Raw genomic sequence first — 20539 nt, 5'->3', positions numbered from 1 at the left:
ATAAATATATTTTGGTAGCCATATTTCAATATTACTGTATCAGTTACTTTCTCAATGCTGAGACAAAACACCTGACCAGAAACAGTTTAGAGTAGGAAAGAGGCAATTTTGGCTTACAGTTTCAGAAGGTAGAGTCCAGCATGGCAGGGAAAACATGGCAGGAGCAAAGAAAAGAAAACAGGCATCACAATTTCATGTCAGCAGGGAGAAAAAGAGATAGAGATTGAGGAGAAAAAGAGAGAACAGCAAGAGGGGGCCTGCCTGTAACTCTCAAGATCCACCCTCAGTGACACACAAAGCTCAGCCTCCTCAAGGTTCCACAACCTCTTCCAAAAGCACCACCAACTGAGGATTAACTATTCAAATAAGTATGGTAGACATTCAAACCACAATAACTGATTTCCTCATGTGTTATATATTATATTTTATGCATTTTTTCTGAAATGGATTTCACAGACTTTACCTGCCTTGCAAAACTGTCCATGACACCAGAAAGACTGAGAATAGCCACCCTAGTTCCCACCTTAGCTCACACATGGCAGCAGCCAAATCTCCTCACTGGTATATCAGTAAATCACTGGTATATTTGTAAATATCCATTTACAAAGCAGATCCCGAATGCCCTCCTTTCTTTTGTATCACTGCAGTGTTTCTCTGCCTTTGTGAGCCAATGTTACTCTTTGGTCAACATTCCCATCCACCTCTAGCAATCTCTTAAGTGCAAAACAAAACCTGTGGTTAAAAAAAAAAAAAAAAAAACTGCTCCATGGGTGTGGTGGTTTGATTCAGGTGTCCCCCATAAACTTAAGTGTTGGGAATGCTAGCTCCCCAGCTGATGGATATTTGGGAATTAATGCCTCCTGGGGGGGGGAGTATATCGTTGGGGGCGGGCTTATGGGCTTTATAGCCAGTTTCCCCATGCCAGTGTTTGGCACACTCTCCTGTTGCTATTGTCCACCTTATGTTGGCCAGGGGGTGATGCCACCCTCTGCTCATGCCATAGTTTTCCCCTGCCATCGTGGAGCTTCCCCTCAAGCCTGTAAGCCAAAATAAAACTCTTTTTTCCCAGAAGCTGCTCTTGGTTGGGTGATTTCTACTAGCAATGCAAACCGGACCGCAACAATGGGGCAAAATAATTCTTCGAGTTAAAGGTTCTATTTGTCAACTTCACCAGAAATTCTGATTCCCCAATCTTACTAGCAACCATGACTGAAAATAACTTCTAAATGAATGCCCCTGCAAAAGAGCGACAGAAACTTTCCTAGATCTTGGTATGTCATTCTCCATCCATGCCACATTTTTTCCTCACTAAGTATTCTGTCCCTACAAAAATCTCAAGCTTAGTTGGCTTTGGGTCTTTGGTTCCTTGCCTGAGAGGTAAGAAAAGGGAACTCATTGGTATGCAGTGGACAAATTCTTTTTATTTTTAATTTTAGTTCTGAGATGACAAGTATGGGGTTTCTGGGAAATGAGGTTACCAAGACACTAAAGGGAACAGCAGAGAGTACATAGAAATGCAAAAGTCCAGTGTCAAGCTCATCTTCAGAGAATATGTATTCTCAGAGTGAATCCTGTCTGACTTAACATCACCTTGTCTGGCACTGATCATTGGGCAGCCAAATCCCTGTTTTTCCCTCTCTTACAGACTAGTATGTGAGACTTGACAACTCCAAACCCTACCAAGAAGGACTTGGCACAGCTGCTGAGCCTGGCAGGAGTCTCAGGCCCTGCCAATATCAGGTTCTTGAATTTTCTCCAGGTGTGAGCAAAGTGAAAAGAGAGGCTAATGATAAAATCCAAGAGAAAACTAACTTGTAAGGGGCAGGATAAAGGATATGGATCCACAGGTAGGAGTTACCCCAAAAATCATAAAACAAGCATTATATGGGACTAAGCTAACTGGACTTTTCTTTGGTTCCCCCTTGGGGCCACTCTTGGTACTGCATCTAGCATTTAGGCCACACATAATCTTAGAATTACTACATTTGCCAGATACACACACAGATAGCTTCCTAATCACAAACCCACAGACACTCTAGTTCCTTCCTGAACCTCCCAATACTCATTGCCTGCCTCCTTTTCCCTTTCCTTAGAGGCTTAAAAATCGAATCTCTTTCCCAGCTCTTAATTTTAAGAGTGGCCATGTACCATTGAGAAATAAAAGAAGGGGGCTGGAGAGGTGGCTTAGCGGTTAAGCGCTTGCCTGTGAAGCCTAAGGACCCCGGTTTGAGGCTTGATTCCCTAGGACCCAGGTTAGCCAGATACACAAGGGACACATGCATCTGGAGTTCGTTTGCAATGGCTGGAGGCCCTGGCACGCCCATTCTCTCTCTCTCTCTCTGCCTCTTTCTTTCTGTCTGTTGCTCTCAAATAAATAAAAATAATCAAAAATTTAAAAAAGAAATAAAAGAAGGGCTGGAGGAATGGATGGCTTAGTGGTTAAAGCACTAGCCTGCAAAGCCAAGGACCCAGCTTTGATTCTCCAGGACCTATGTAAGCCAGATACATGCGGTGGCACATGCTTCTTGAGTTCGTTTGCAGTGGCTGAAGGACCTGGCATGCCCAATCTCTCTTTCTCCCTCTTTTTCTCTCTGTCAAATAAATTAAAAAAAAAAACTAAAAAAGAATTAAACATTCTTTAAAAAAAAAATGAAAGGAGACTGTCTGACACCAGGACCTCACATGTGAGGGGTTTTCTTTTGTTTGTTTTTGTTTTTTCTGTTTTGTTTTTTGAGGCAGGGTCTCACTCTAACCCAGGCTGACCTGGGATTCACCCTATATTCTCAGGCTGGCCTCAAAATCATGGCGATCCTCCTACCTCTGCCTTCTGAATGCTGGGATTAAAGGAATGCACCACTGTGCCTGGCACATTCGAGTTTTTAATAATGGGTGCCAAATAAAAGCTTGACCTGAGAAATTCTTTTTTAGTTTTTCAAGGTAGGGCCTCATTCTAGCCCAGTCTAACCTGGAATTCACTATGTAGTCTCAGGCTAGCCTCAAACACACAGGGATTCTCCTACCTTGGCCTCCCAAGTGCTGGGATTAAATACATGTGCCACCATGCCCAGCTAGAATATTTTTTCTTACCAAATTACCAGGTGGTTTTATTCAACCCTCCAATTTTTAGGGCATCATACAGACATAGGTTTTTAAAATATTTTATTCATATTTATTTGAGAGTGACAGAGAGAGAAAGAACCAGAGAGAGAGGAAAAATGGGTGCACCAGGGCCTCCAACCACTGCAAATGAACTCCAGATGCATGGGCCCCTTGTGTATCTGGCTAACGTGGGTCCTGGGGAATTGAGCCTCAAACCGGGGTCCTTAGGCTTCACAGGCAAGTGCTTAACCTCTAAGCCATCTCTCTAGCTCCAGACATAGTTTTTATTTATTTTCCTATTAAAAACTTTCAAGGGCTGGATGGATGGATTAGGTGCTTGCCTACAAAGCCAACAGACCCAGGTTCTATTCCCCAGGACCCACATATGCCAAATGCACAAGGTGGTGCATGTGTCTGGAGTTCTTTTGCAGTGGCTGGAGGCCCTGATGCACCCATTCTTTCACTCTCTCTCTCTCTCTGTCTCTCTCTCCCTCTCCCCCCCCTCTCTCTCTTTCATAAGTAAATAAATAAGAATATTAAAAAAAAAACTTTCAAGAAAGGACTGGGGAAGATGTTTCAGCAGCTAAAGGTGCTTGCTTTAAAAACCTGCCTACCCAGGATCGATTCTCCAGCACCCACATACAGCCAGTGACAAAATGCTTGCACAAACATCTGGTGTTTGTTTGCAGTGACAAGAGACCCTGGTGTACCCATACCTCCTCGTGCAAATAAACAAATAGATGATGATGATGATGATGAACATAGATAGATTGATTGATTGACTGACTGATTGATAGATGATAGATGATAGATAAATATTTCTTTAAAAAATATTTCAAGAAAAATTATCAACAAGGTTATAGAGATGGCTCAGTTGGTGAAGCACTTGCAAGCACAAAGACCTAAATGTGGGATCTCCAGCACTCATGCAAATTCCAGTTATGGCGGCTTGCCTGTAACCTGCAACCCCGGTGCTAGAGAGGTGGAGACAATAAATCCCTTGGGCTTGCTGGCTAGCCAGTCTAAGTGAATTGATCAGCTTGTGTTCAGTAAGAAACCCTGTCTCCAAAAATAGAATGGAGAGATGGGGGTGGGGAGATGGCTTAGTGGATAAACAATTAATACTCAAGCCTCAGTCCTCACATAGAAAACTGAAGTTAGAGGCTGAAGAGATTGCTTAGCAGTTTATGTGCTTTCCTGCAAAGCCTAAGGACCCAGTTTCAATTTCCCAGTACCCACATATGCCAGATGTACAAGATGGCACATGTGTCCGGAGTTTGTTTGCAGTGGCTGGAGGCCCTGGCAGGCCCAACACTCTCTCTCTCTCTCTCTCTCTCTCTCTCTCTCTCTCTCTCTCTCTCTCTCTTTCTGTGTTTCTGCCTCTCTCAAATAAGTAAATAAAGAAAATGGAAATGGAAGTTATAGTGGGCTTCTGTAATCCCAACACTAATAGCTACATAAGAAGGGGAGACAGAAATTCCTGGAAGCTGTCAGTAAGCATAGCGAAAGAACAGCAGCATCGGATCAATATCAAGAGAAACCCTGCCTCAAATGAGGTGTTGTAATGAGTACAGATCTGAAAGTTTCCCACTGACTTCCACACATGTGCCATGGCTTGTACATACCCACACTCATACACATGAACACACAGACATATGCATACATGAACACAAATAAATAAATATCTTAAAAAATTACAGGGTGGAGAAAAGTTGAGGAAGATACCCAATATCAACTTCTGGCCACCACACACACACACATACACCCCATACACATATGAACATGCATATACACCTACATATTGAAAATTTTAAGTCATCAGCAATTAAAAGGAGACATTTCTATAAAAGCACTCAAATAAAGTAGAGCAAGATGACAAGGTCTTATTACAGGTAATTGTAAAGTATCTTCTAAGGCCAGATAAAAATTGATGTACATATTCTGTGACATTACTCACAAATATATATATATATATATATATATATATATATATATATATATATATATATATATATATATATATAACCTAGGTGGCCATTTCTAACACTGATGCTCTCAATAAAGGCTTGCAAAGAACACTGTCATTTACAGCAAGGGATAATCAGTCAGAAGTGATGGTTACAACATAAGTGTGGAGTATTTAAAACACTTCAGTCTCCTTTCTTCTGGTTGGAGAATGGTAACCAAGTGATTCTTCCAAATCCAAATGGACTTTTGGTTTTGTTTGCCTAAATGGTTGATTTTATTTGTTTTTTTTTTATTTGCTTGTTTGTTTTTGTTTTTGTTTTTGTTTTTTGAGACAAAGTCTCACTCTAGCCAAGAATGACCTAGAAATCACTCTGTAGCCCAAGTTGGCCTCAAACCCATAGCAGTCCTCCTATATCAGCCTCCTGTGGACTGGGATTAAAGGCATGAGTCACATAAGGATGAGACTGGGCTGCAGATGATCATAGCGTGGGCCAGGAAAGGAGATACAGCTAATAAGCTGGGAAACTAGAGCATATACTTTAGGTAAAACAAGGGAAGACTGTGAAGGGCCATTTGAAAAGTCTCGGAGGATTGGAATAGTGCCTATGGGAGATAATCTTTTTTATGAAAAGTAAAGATTTAAAAAAAAGACTCATGACTCTTCCACCATAAAAGTTCAAATTGGACTGGAAAGCATATGAAACCTCCAAAGTAGAATAATTTTCAAATTATAATCTTCAAGCCTAGGAGAGACCTAAATCGTTCTCAAAATTATGTGAGAGTTTAGCCAGGTATGATGGTACACACCTGTAATCCTAGCCCTCAGAAGGAAGGCGGATTGAAAGTTGGAAAGCAGCATGGGCTTCATAGTGAGACCCTATGTCTGCTACTGCCAAATGAAAGTTTTACCAAAAGTCAAGTTGCTCTTGGACCCCAAATTGTAAAGCATTTGTTTTACAACTCAGCTCTCTGAAATACAAAAAGGAAGCATGACTCAAAGGGGCATTAACGTTCCTAGCACGAGTTAACAGCAGATTTATGACAAAGTGAATCACTCTTTCTACTCGGACCTGCCTTAACCCCCAAACATCCAATCCAAAGGACTTTTACTGCCACTTACAGACTGATGGGCCTATTTCAAGGAAGTACTGACTTCTTACCATGCTTCATAGGTTAAATTCTGTGCCCCCAAGATTCATATCTTGAAGTCCTAGTAGCTTTTGTATTCGGAAATATGGTCTTTGCAGATGTACTTAGTTAAGATGAGGTCAAACTGGAGTAAGGTGGGTCCTTGGTATATTTAAAGGGGAAATATGGGCACACACACAGATACACACATGTGTGCACATAGAATAAACAACATGTACATGAATGCTGAAGTCAGCACAATACACTACGAATCCAAGGAGAGCCAATATTTGCCACTATCATCAGAAGCAAGGTAAGAAGCCTCCAGAAGAAACCAACCAACCTTGTCCACAATCCATTTCTCGCTTTCTGCCTTCAGAACTGTGATACAATGAATTTAGCCTGTATAAGTAGCTTGATTTGGGACATTCTGTCATGGAAGCACTAGGCGCAGCAGATTGAACAGTATAACCTCTGATGTTTATATTTTCGTTTGTTATCTCTTCCATAAACTATTTTAGCACTACTAATGAAATACCATGGCCTCAGTTTTCAGAGTTGCTTCTATAAGTGTCTTTTGCATTTCATTTCCATTCTACAGTTAGAAAAATCTGTGTTTACTAATTTCTAATATGGGAATTATGCAAAGCCATCTGGTAAATGAGAAATATTCCTATATATATATGATATGATAAAATCAACAAATAATGGTTACAATTAATGACTTTTAAATTACTATTTAAATATTGACTTAAATGCCCATGTGATATCAAAATAATTGATTTGTATGTTAAAAACCTCACTGTTTTCTCTGTATAATGCCAAATAATGTGGTTGATTTTTGTCCTATTAACAGATCGACTACTGGGTTTTGACATCATAAAGCATAGCCTAGATTTCTCATTATTACGAGGAGACCAAACCAGAGAAATAATAAGTCTTTCTTTTCTTTAAGCCTCTAAGGCCTATTAATAAGGAAATTATTACATTGGAAGAAATGTTCCACTTAGAAAGTATCACTTAATAATATTAGTTAATAGTCCTTCCTGTGGGATTTTTGTCACCACCTTATTTCACCTCTATTATTCTATACAGAAGTTCATTACTATGGCTTCGTTGATACTAACTGGTTTAAAGAGATCAGTGTATTGCTCCAGGTGAAGCAAACTAAACAGTAGGCCTAGGTAGCTCAAACTAAATGGAGGGGTATAGCAAGAAGTAGGGGAAGGATAATAAATACATACATACATATGTTTTCATTTTCTGCTCTTCCCCATTCCTTAATTGTATTTACTGCCTACTAGTCAAAGAGGTGGAGCTGGGCTGGAGAGATGTAGGGTTGAAATGGATATAAGAAATTGGAGAGCAATCTGAAATTCAGGATCTCTACAGAAAGGCCCCCCCAAATATAAGTAACAGATTGGTCCAATTCAGTATTTTCAGAACAATATCACTGTTTCTTGTGATATTATGAGATTTTTCAAGTAGCATTCTCTATTGTAGTTGTCTTTGTGTTGCTGGAACAAAACACCCAACCAAAAGTAGCTAATGGGAAGAAAAGGGCTATTTCAGTTTACAGTCAGTCTCATGAGGAAGTTTCAGTGTGGCAGGGTAAGGATGATACAGCAGTGGCTGGACATCCATATCTGGTCGCAGTACCTGGCAGAAAACAGCAAGACTTATCTGAGTTTTAAACACTGGCAAACTGGGCTAATTAATCTCAAGGGAAATCCCCTATGAAACACCTCCTCAGCAAGGCTCCACCTCCAAAATTGTCACCAACTAGGGCAAGCATTCAAAACACATATGAGAGACATCTGATTCAAATGACTACATATTTTAAGCTATTAAAAATGCCAGTGAAGAAAATTTAAAAGACAAATACATATCAAGTAGCTTGGAATGGGGCTCTGTTGGTATAATACTTACACAGCATGCACTCAGCCAAAGGTTCAGTCTCCTGTACTGCATAAAACTGGTTGTGATGTCACACACTTGTAAAACAAGCACTTGGGAGTTCAAGGCAGGAGAATCAGATATTCAAGGTCATCCTTGGCTACATAATTAGTTTGAGGCCAGCCTGAGCTGCATGAGATCCTGCCTCAAAATGCACACATGCATAAATACACACACACACACACACACACACACACACACACACACGGATAAAATTCAAAGCAGATCTGTAATTCTGTAAATCTGTAAAGCAGTTACTATAATCCCAGAAATTGGGAGCTTGAAGCCAGAAGATTGCTATGATTTCAAGATCATTCTAGGCTACATAGTGAAACCCTGCCTCAAAGAAATAATCATCATATTGCAAAGGTTTTATGAAGCTAACATATAATAATAAATAAAAATAGAATATGTAATAAAAAAAAACAATGGCCAAGCATGGTGACATATGCCCACCACTCAGGAACTTGAAGCAGGAGGATCAAGAATGCCAAGCCCTTCTGGGCTACATCATGAGATCCAGGACAGTGTAGACTACATAGTATGACTCCATCTCAAACCAAGAGCAACAACAACAGCAACAAATCTTCCATTAAAAGCAAACTACAAACATTGCTGGTAAGAATATAAAATAGTTCAAGCCTTTTACAAAACAGTTCATCAGTCCCTCAAAATGAAATGAAATAAAAACATGTATCAACACACAAACTGTTGCAGGAATGCTCTTGACATCAATGTTCATAACAAGAATAAAAATACTTTATTAAAATGGTCTCAAAGTTATAGTGCACCCACACAGGTATCAATAAAAGTGTCTAATACTATAGAATTTTTCTTTTATGTTCTTCAATTTAATAATTTGATTGCTGTGTAAATCAAAATGCGTGTATGCGTGTGTGTGTATGTATGCACGCACTGTGTGTGTTTCCTAATAGAAGTATAGGATGCCATCAGGAAAAGGACCTTATGTCTTATATATAGAAGGTATGGTCTGGCCACCTTCAGGAATTGATTCTTGCAAATTAGCCAAGGAAAGTATTTATAAAGGCAAAGAGAACTGAAAGGAACCAAAGAGAAGAGGTTTCCCAGAGTCTCACCATGAAAGCCATACATTTTTCTCCCCCTCTTCTTTTTCCTCCTTCTCTGCATCTCTTCCTGCTTTCATTCTCCAAAGTAGCCTCATATAAGTAACTAGCCTTAAAATCTAATCCAACTCCTTTGAGAGTAAGGGCATTTATTAAGCCATATGGATCTCACATTATGGATTTAATACAATGGAAGGTAGCCACAACTTTGTCTACTCCTCTAGGCCATTTGTTCCTCTGACAAATTCTCATGCCCAAGCAATCCCATTATCTCCATTCTGCAAGCACCTAAGTCCTGTCAATTACACCTCCTTAAGACTATATCTACTCTTCTCTTTATTTTTAAATGTATTTATTTATTTGCAAACACAGAGAGGAAAACAGAAAGGGAGAGAGGGAGCGAGAAAAAGAGAATGGGCACACCAGGGCCTCTTGCCGCAACAAATTCCAGACGCATAAACCACTTGGTGGATCTGAATTTATGTGGGTAAAGGGGAATCAAACCCAGGCTGTCAGGCATTGAAAGAAAACCACTTCGCCCCTGAGCCATCTCTCCAGCCCCCTACTCTTCTTTATCTCTCCTTCTCACTACCTTCTCTTTGCTTCAGGACCTAATTTCTTCTTGTCATAATTATCATATTCTCTAAACTGACCTCTGACTTGAGTCCTATCCTCCCTTCTCCACCTACTGTGTCACCATTTAATTTGTAAAACATTCTCAAACACAAACCTAGATATAAATTCTCCTGTTCACAGCCTTAAAATGTGCTCTTTGAAACAAATATTCAGCTCTTTTTCTAAGCTTGTAAGTTCCTTTCTAACACAGCTTCTATCTACTTTTCTAAATTACTGCCTATCCATCCTGAACTATGTTCTCAAAAAATATGTAAGCTCTTCATCTCAGTCTTATCATTATAAATTTTGTTCCTATGCATGGAATATTATCTTCCTCAATTGTGGGTTGACTAGTTATTTTTATTGTATTGTATTAAGTGCACTAGGCTTTACTACATTCTAAAGTTTTGAGACTCCATTTGAATGCAATGTCCTATTTTTTGTTAGGTTCCTCCAAAGACAGATCCCAAACCAAGTATGTGGATTTGTTCTTTCTGTCTTTCCTCTCTCCTTTCCTCCTTTCCATCCATCCTTCCTTCCTTCCTTCCTTCCTTTCAGATGCATAATTCCTAGAAATCAGAATGAGGAGTGGAGAAAACAAAAAAGCCATTAAGAGAGTTAATTTCATTTCCTAGCTATTGTGAATAGAGCAGCAATGTACATGTCCATCAACTGATGAATAATAATAATAAAAATGTGGTACATGTACATAATGGAATTTTATTCATCTGTAAATGAATTATGAAGTTTTCAGATGAATGGATAGCGCTTGAAAAAGTTATGAGTGAGGTAACTTTGGGCTCAAAAAAAATGTACTTCCTGATATGTGAATCCTAGCTTCAAATCTCTAGACCTGTGTGTACAACTTAATAGTGTCTCCAGAGACCAGAAAGTTAGAAAAGAGCTAAGGGAGGAGAGGTCTTAAGGGAAGAAGTAGTGGATCACAGGTGATATGAAAACAGTGGGAGGATACCAGGGTTGGAAAGTGTTAGGCAGGGAGATAAGTGAGAAAAGTTGGGGGAGTGTTAATGAAAGCAGGAGATATGAAAAGTCCATAAGAAAACCTACTATCTAGTAAACCTAATTTTATATATATATATATATATATGTGTGTGTGTGTGTGTGTGTGTGTGTGTGTGTGTGTGTGTGTGTGTGTATTAGAGATAGAGAGAAAGAAAGAAACAAAGGGAAGATAATAATAGAATAAATGGAGCTACTCCACACAGAGGGATAATTCTATTTTTAGTAGACATAGGTTATCAAACAATAATGTAAGAGAGAGGCATGGAGTATCTTCCAATGAAAGGTTAATTATGAAAGCTTCTGAGAAACCCCCCAAAACAATATATGCTATTGTTAAGACTCTTGTCTGCCCACCAGAACTGATAAGTAAAACCTTATTCCATAAGATACTACATGTAATGGGTTGAAAACACTAAAAAAAAAATTAAGCTAGAGCTGAAACAAAAGCTTCCTTCCTGCTGGCTACCTCCCATAGTGCTAGAAGTGCTATGTAGGCTGTCAGCAGAGAAAAGTCATCAACATTACCACCCTTTCTAGATCTTCATTCTACAGCACTAATCCTTCAGTATAGTAGTGGCATGAAGATTACAGGGGTAACCAACAGCTTTGAATGTGAGGCCTGCTCCACAGGAAAGTACTCATGCCTGATACTGAAAACAGATTTTTTTTTAAAGCAACGGTGGGCTATGAAATGGCTTAGTGGTTAAGGCATTTGCCTGTGAAGCCTAAGAACCATGGTTTGATTCCCCAGGACCCACATAAGCCAGATGCACAAGAGGGCACATGTGTCTGGAGTTTGTTTGTAGTGGCCAAAGACCCTGACATACCCATTGTATCTTTCTCTCTATCTCTCTCTCTTTCTCTCAAATAAATGAATAAATAAATAAAATATTTCTTTAAAAACCTGATGATTACTGAGAAAGTGATCCCTAGAGAAAAAAACCTACTATTGTTGTATAGCTAAACAAGAATGTTGTCAAACTGATTTATATTTATAAAAAGAAAAGCGCTCTTTTTAAAAGTTTTATTTTTATTTACTTATTTGAGACAGGGAGGGGGGTGGGGGGAGAGAGAGAGAGAGAGAGAGAGAGGATAGGTGCACCAGGGTTTCTAGCCACTGCAAACAAACTCCAGATGTATGTGACACTTTGTGTATCTGGCTTACATGGGTCCTGGGGAATCGAACCTGGGTCCTTAGGCTTCACAGGCAAGTGCCTTAACTACTAAACCATCTATCCAGCACAAGCACTGTTTTTTTTCTTTCTTTTCTTCCCTTTTTTTGGCACTAGTAGACAATTAGAGTGCTGAATATAAGTGACTGATGAGAAATCAACCCTACATGAGACACACACATATCTCCTTCAGAGATCAAGAAACATTGCAAAAGATGTGCTGGGAAGAACATAAGTGCTGTAAGATTAGAAGAGTGGTTGAATTCAGATGCTAGGACAGGATAATGCCTTTGCACTCATGAACTCATAGTCATAGTTACCCACACAAGACCTTTACATGATGGGGCCAGTCAACATTCTTTTATGGATATGGAAGGGGCTTGGGAGGTCATTCCTCTCCCTAATGACTTAATGATGGCTGAAGGTGGCTGAGTGGGGGGTCACTGTATTCCATGGCACAGCCACTAGTGAAAGATAGGAAGAAGGAGTACAGTGACACTAAGGTGGATAAGGGAAGATAATGTGGTATACTTATGATCAAAATGTAATATAAAAATGTCAAAAGAGAAATAAGGAGTTGAATATGATAAATGTGTCTTAATGCTATCAGTAAGAAATGCTCTACTCTGCTGAGCATTCTTTGAAAGCCCATGGGAAATGAACCTTTAAGTTGTCCCACAAACAGATGAAAAAATCTGAGTATTTATACATTTTTCTTATCTCACATTGGATTTTACTCCTAGGGATGTAAGGTGTCTGGAATTTGCAGCATGTCCTATAGCTACAGACTATTTCTGACAAGCCTGGGAAGGAATATAGGAACTACCTTTTGTGAAATTCCAGAGTAGATCAAGAGAATCAGGATGAAATACCAAAAGCATTTGTGCTCATGTTTAAAGCTTATTCCAAATCCAATCTCTGCTTTTCAGACAGAGTTAGAAGAATCCTTTCACAGGTTTGAAAGCACACCAAAACCCTTTCCACACTATATATATGTGTGTGTAAATATATATATATATATATATATATATATATATATATATATATATATGCATTGTTTTGTTATTTGTTCACTTTGGCCTCAGTGTTCTGAAAAATGGACACCTTCAGGTCAACTTTCATGTTGCACATTTAACAAAGATCTTTGGACCCAATGAGTCCAATAACACGAGTGGGTGTTTCAAACCTCTTTAGATTCATTATCAAGTCTTACATCTGAATATCTCCTTAGCAGAAAGAAGTTGTCATAGTTGTTATTATTTTCATTTTAGAAGGGAAGAAATCTTAAATACAGTGATGTAACAGCTAGATAGAAGAAAACACCTACTGATGACTAGGCCAATATCCAGACTACTTTAGTTCCTGCTGATTGACACATGACAGGAGGTAATGGTATTCACCTGAGGCTAAACCTTTCAACTTATGGCAAAACAGAATTTTCCACATTTAGAATAATCCCCTTTACAATATTCAGGAGATGCCTGGAGGCAGAAGCAATGCAGCCCTAGAAATGCCAAGTCTTGTGCTTTGTCTGAAAGGAGGACCTTGGATTTTTTTTCTTCCTTAACTTTGCCTCTCTTAGGAGCTGCCTTCTGAGTTAACTTTTCTACAATGCTAATATTTGTGAATATATATCAGATTTTACCTTTAATTAATTCACCAACATTTTCACTAGAAGGAACTGATCAGCCATGGGGAACAGAATGCCTTGTGGCTTTGTCATTTTGAAAAGTTAATGCAAGAAGTAACATAACTCTAATAACAGAAGGGATGAAGTGCTTTGTTCTTGGGTTATGCTCTGGAGTACGATTTTTTAAAAGGATTAACTATATAAACATCAAAGAAAGACTGCCCTGAAGCTAAGAGTTGTATCAGGAAACCCCTTGCTTTTTATGTCCCCTATGTTCAAACATAAGACAATGGACCTGGTGATTGAAATGGTATCTGTTCACTTTACACAATGAAAGAAGATAATTAAAGAAGCTTTCCCTTAGTGGTATAATGACTACTCCAGAACCACTAAGAAATGAAAGCATTTCCACATGCATAAGGTCAGGGTCTATTTGGTTGTTTGTTCTGTTATGGTTTAGAACTAAAAGTTTTCCATGTTAACATTTTAAGCAATTTTTCTTGGTAGAATCCAGATAAAGACTTCAGAAGTTTTGCCAGCTGCAAAAAGAGTGGGGTGGATTAGCAAACATTTGAGGTTCCGTAATATCTTTGATGGTCCACAGAACTCCTCTAAGGAATATCAACATCAGAAATTAATCTGAATATTGAAAAACTGATTAATAGGCCACAATATTGCTACTCTATAATAGTATTAAATGATTAGAAAATACAGACATAGCATAAAATAATTTATAATATTTATAACACATTATGTTCTCTGATTAAGATGTTTTCACTGATTGCAACATGCAGTCAAAGCATTTTAGAAAACAATCAAGAACTTTCTCTTTGAAAACATAGATTTTAATACCAGGATGGTTCTGGATTCTATTATACTTCCATTACAAAGTAACTCTGGGAGAGATAGTTAATCTCCTTAATCCGCAATTTCCCCACTTTAAAATGGGATGGGTCACCTGGGTGTGGTGGTGCCTTTAATTCCAGCACTTGGGAAGCAGAGGAAGGAGAATTGCTGTGAGCTCAAATGCTAGCCTATGACTACCTAGTGAATTCCCGGTCAGCCTGGGATAGAGCTAGACCTTACCTGAAGGAAAAGAAGAAGAAGAAGAGGAGGAGGAGGAGGAGGAGGAGGAGGAGGAGGAGGAGGAGGAGAAAAAGTAGTTCAGCAACAGTTAAGAGCTCACAGAGGAATTTGCAAATTATAGAGGTTAAAATACTTGAAAGTACCTAGAGCTAAACTTGGCACATTGAATCCATAAAAATGTTCTTTTCCCCACTTTCAATCATTACTTTAAATTTTTAGCACAATTACTCCTAAAACATATGAGATTATACTTCAGTTATTTCTAAGTGTTTAAATGGTCTCCTTTAAATGTTCTCCTCTTGGCACAAACAAATCACAAAGATAGAAAGTATCAGTCATATTTTGAAAGATCATATTGGATTAGTAGTCCACCAATATATATTCATTTCCAACTTAATTACCCGGCTTAGGGGGAAAAGCTGATCAATTCCTGGAATATTAGTTCAAAGAATCTCTTTATGACTAAAGTTTCTATAAAACCAACATGGAAGTGATGGGGGGGCTAAAGGGGTGGGGTAGTTAGACTTAATCCAATTTGTTTCTGGTGCAGAAAGTGAATAATGTACCTAAACTCTCCTCATGATGCAACGAAGTGGAAACTAGCCTGAGTTTTACTTTATTTGCTGTTAAGAAAGTTACATTATTCAGATGCCCACAGAAAAAGGAGTGATTATGCTTTTGACCAAGTTCAAAATCTGAGTACCTTTCCAAAGAAGAGAGGGTAAAGAGACCTCAAGTAGCCCAGCCCAGTAACAAAGAGACTATCAAAAGCAAATGTGAACTGAAATTTAATTTCCTACCCACTCACTTGAGGTTTTTGTTTTGTTTTGTTTTTGTTTTGGGGGGGGGTTTGTTTTGGTTTTACAAGGTAGAATCTCACTCTAGCCCAGGTGCACCTGGAATTCACTATGTAGTCTCAGAGTGGCCTCAAACTCACAGTGATCCTCCTACCTCTGCCTCCCAAGTGCTGGGATTAAAGATGTGAGCTACCACGCCCAGCTCACTTAAGTTTTAGATGAGTTTTTAAATACTGCACACATTGCTGCTTTTAACATCCCTAGTGCTTCAAACTGCTCTTTGTAAAGACTTTTCTAAACCTTTGTCTCATTCAACCTACTTTAGGTACAATAATGCTAATTTATAATTAACAACATTAATTTGCATATTAAAATTGCTCATGCAATTTAAAGGGTTCCTCTTAAAGCAGTACTCTTCCCATCCATCTTATTTACATTTTATATTTTTCATGTAGGTTAACATGCATTTTTCAGTATGTGAAATTAATCTTTAACTTCTCCCTTTTATTTTTTTAATTTTTTTGCTTCAAATATTTAATTATTTGAGAGAGAAAGAGAGAGAGAGAGAAATGGGCACACCAGGGCTTGTAGCCACTGCTAACAAACTCCAGATGCCTACACTACCTTGTGCATCTGGCTTCTATGGGTACTGGGGAATTGAACCTGGTTCCTCAGGCTTTGTAGGTATGTACCTTAACTGCTAAGACATCTCCAGCCCAACTTCTCCCTTTTAAAAATCACCTATCATTGGTTCCAATAGAAAGACTTCAGGAACTGTCTTAATGTGGCAACACTCTCCTCTTCCTTGGTCAATTCATGTGTTTTACTATAATAAGCCACCAATATGCATTATTTACTTAAGCCTGCTCTGGCATTGAGGATCAGAAGGTGGAATCAAATGTTAAAGGTAAGATTCCTGGCCATTAGGAAATTAAAATTCTATTATGAGAATAGCATTATTATATAATATGTATGTTACACATTAGGTAACAAAGAAACTCAAAGTATCAAGCAAGATGGTAACTCTAGGCTAATGCTCTTTCAAAACCAGAAAACAGCCAAATATCATCCATGCCTGCCTCTGTGTGTGTGTGTGCGTGTGCACACGAATGCACATACGTGCATGCATGCATGCTAGGAAAGTGCTCTACCAATGAACTATGATCAACTCCTGGATTATATTATTTCAAAGAATCTCTCCAGTCCCATCAGTGCCTTTTATGAACACATATATACTGGTGGAGTAGAACCACTTCTCTGGTATCTACTGTACACCATATACATACTTTTGTATTTCGAGGTAGGGTTTTGATCTGGCCCAGGTTGTCCTGAAATTCACTATGTAGTCTCAGGATGGCCTCAAACTCAGTCAATTCTCCTACTGCAGCCTCACGACCACTTTATATTTCTATTATCTCATTCAGAAAAATTATATTACATTAGGATTTTCTTTTTAAAAAATTAAATATATTTTATTTATTTGAGAGAGAAAAAAAGAGAAGCAGGCAGATGGAAAGAAAGAGAGAATGGATGCACCAAGGCCTCTAGGCAAAGCAAACAAACTCCAGATGAATGTGCTACGTTATGCATCTGGCTTCATGTGGGTACTGGGGAATCGAACCCAGGCCCTTAGGCTTTGTAGGCAAGTGCCTTAACTGTTGAGCCATCTCTCCAGCCTAAGGATTTTCTTATGTCATAATGGAACATCATGCACAGAAGCATTTGCCTCCCCCCTCAAAAATCTGACTACTGCTCCACAACCCCATGGAGAATACCTGCAACCCCACAGAGGAGGGTCATCAGAGAATGGAGACAGGGATGAGGGGAAAGAGGGTACCAACACATGATACATCCATACAAAATATGTTGTTAATAAAAAATAAAAATAATTTATATATTTATTTATTTCAGAGTGTGAGAAAGATAGAGAATGGGTGCACCAGGGCTTCTAGCCACTGCAAACGAACTCCAGATGCATGCACCACCTTGTGCATCTGGCTTACATGGGTACTGGGGAATAGAACCTCTGTCCTTTGGCTTTACCAACAAATATCTTAGCCACTAAGCCTTCTTTATGGCGTCTATAATTCTTAATTTTAGAAAAAAATAATGTACAAACATTATACACATCAGTGCCATAGACTGCCAGGATTATACTAGTAACTAACCAAGTTTTTTTTTTTTTTAATTACAGTGGAGAACACATTAGGGAGATTTTTTTAAAATATATATTTATTTAGTATAAAGAGAGAAAGAGAGAAGGAGACATAAAGTATGGGTGCTCCAGAGCCTCTTGCCACTGCAACTGAACTCCAGATGCAGGCGCCACTTTGTTCATCTTGCTTTAAATAGGTACTGGAGAATTGAACCCCAGGACTGCAGACTTTGCAAGCAAGTGCCTCTAACTGTGGATCCATCTCCCCAGCCCAATGGAGGTGTGTTTTAAGATGTGTTTCAATGACAGATTATTACATAGAACATGGGTTTGTACTGATTTTGTGGTTTAAGTTAGTGCTCTTTGTTCCAAATGGGTGCCATCAGCAAACAGAAATAGTTTTATAACAGGGAATATTAATGAATCTTTAGCTGAAAGGGAAGAAGTTTAAAACAAAGCTAAAACTAATTTGTTTTGCAAAGACCACAAACATCACTTATATTATCAAGGATAATGACCCATTTGGTCTTTTTTTTTTTTTTTTTTTTTTTGAGGTCTGAACAGGGTTTATGTTTTGTCTGTGATCAGACATGATTATGGAATGGTCCTCATTTGTACTTAGCTATCACAGTCACAGAATGTCCTTATCTCACATCGATTCTTTAGTAAATAATTTAACAAGAGAACACCAAAGCTTAGCCGAGAGGCCACCTCTTAGCAACCCCTAGGTCTAACTGATAACACTAGGCCACTTCCTAGATGTCAGGGACTGATGTTCTTTTGCCACATACACAGAAAGACAACAAGGCTTATAATAAGTGTCATTTATAAGGTGTTTGTGATATTCTAGATACTGTTTTTAAGTGTTTTTTAATCTAACCTATTTAGCTCATCACAGCCATTTTATGGGGTAGGTACTATTATTATTCCTATTTCCCATAAAAGTAGTGTCATAAAGAGGTGAAGTGATTTACCTTGTATGTGATAGGTAGTAAATAGTGGTACAAGGAATTAAACTCAATGGTTACAGAACCAACAGCCAAAATCACTACATTGTTTATGTGTACAAGTAATTTTCAACAGATGTTGCCTTTGGAAGATGGTCGAGTATACAATGACCCAGGGGCATTCCTTTGTTTCTTTTTTCTTATTTTCTAGATTGTGTGGTACCAATGTGTATTAATGTTTAATCATATCAAGTAATAGTCTATGAATGGAATGATGCAAGTGCTATTTCCAACATTATTGTCCCAAATTCAAACCCATCTTTGGTGGCGGCAATGCTCCCCTGGAAATCTAAATCAAAAGAGAAGAAAAAGTGGGAGGAGCCCCCCCTCTCTTCCTCACCACTTTCCTCTGCTTCACTCCTTTTCCTGCTTTCTTCTCTCTATCAGTTCAATTTAGACAATAATAACTGCATCACCTGCAGTAAAAGGTGGCTGAAGATCCCTGCCATGAAGAGGTTCTCTCTCTGAATCAGCAGACAGGGTAGAAGTCCTCCTCCTCCCCTCCATACACATAAGTTGGGGGACTAGAAGCTAATGCCTTCATATCAAAGGAAAGGTCATTTTTACGTGGAAGGACAGCACTCCCACCTTGAACGTCTGATGGTCAGATGAGAATGCCATCTCCTACTCTAAGACTCAGTCATGCACTGAGACAGGGGACCTTTGCATAAGGACTGAAAAATCAGGCGATTCTAGGGATGAGGGTGAACCAAGGTTGGGAGGGAAGCACTTGGAAATACAAAGATTTCAGAATGAAAAAAGCTTCCCGAAAATGTTACAGGTTCCCAAGTAGATCCGTGAACTGGTTTCTCTTCTCTACTTTTGTTCCAGGAGCAGCACCAGGGTACATGAAATAGTCCTGCGTGTGCCCTGCACAGAGACAGATGTTAGGCCTCCTGAGAGCTGCCCACCCACTGGCTGTGGCTGGCTCAGTGGAAAAGAGCTGGGCTTGCAGTATTTCCCAATCTTCCCCCCCCCCCATCGTTCTGTTTACTGGCACTAAGAGCCACGTGGAGCATCTACTCTGCCTTTTAGCATCTCGGCTGCTCAGTGGTGGGTGGTTTCCCCACGCACGTGCCCTCAAAACCACCCGTGCTCGCCTGGCAGCCTGCAGAGGCACAAGTCAATGAGGCTTTTCCCTCCGCGATCATCGTGAATCAGCAAAGCGCTGCAGAGCACTGGCATCTCAGCGAGCAGAAATTAAGATGCTGGGGGAAGGGCATAAATGGAGTGTGTCAGGGGAATTTCAAACCCCTTCAATGTGTCCTTCCTCAGGAGGGAAATACTAGTAGGTTGTGAGAGAGGGTGTTAGCTGAAAGCTGCTAGACTTGGGCGTCCTGGGGAACCTTCAGAAAGAGCAGAGTGGCGAAAAGCGGGTCTGAGCAGAGAAAGCGGGACAAGGGACAGGTGGAAGGAGCTAGGGAACTCAGGGCGGAGCCGGACAAGTGTGCCCCCAGGGTGGGTAGCGCCGCAGTGGCTGGATTTGCTGGGAGACTGTAGTTGTGAAATGGGGGAAGGGAAGAGAGAATCAAAAAAGAGGTATTTCCCGACCCGCGACTTCCTGTTTCCAACGTGCAAGTTCCCAAGTTCAGTTTGAGAAGTGGAGGGCCCGCTGGGCTTTGGGGATTCTGGGAGAATGGGAACATTTGGGAAAATGCTTCTTTGAATCGCGTCTTCCAATGCATCTCCCCTTTCCTCCCTCCTTCCATCTCCCTTCTTTTTAACTCCACACGTCCCTATTCCGTCTTCCTTCAGCTTTGACTAATTTAATATGCATATCCATGCTCAGTAGTGAGAGCCATACACTAGGGACCGCGC

The 20539-nt window shown here is 39.5% G+C and overlaps 1 long non-coding RNA gene across 1 annotated transcript in view; it reads right to left on the bottom strand.

Annotated features, from left to right (window-relative positions):
• LOC123456607 overlaps window positions 1-20539 on the bottom strand; it is a 39384-nt gene that overhangs the window by 18473 nt on the left and 372 nt on the right. The window lies entirely within an intron of this gene.

Source organism: Jaculus jaculus, chromosome X, assembly GCF_020740685.1.
Source record: "Jaculus jaculus isolate mJacJac1 chromosome X, mJacJac1.mat.Y.cur, whole genome shotgun sequence".
NCBI lineage: Eukaryota > Metazoa > Chordata > Mammalia > Rodentia > Dipodidae > Jaculus > Jaculus jaculus.
This window is presented reverse-complemented; position numbering and strand designations above follow the sequence as displayed.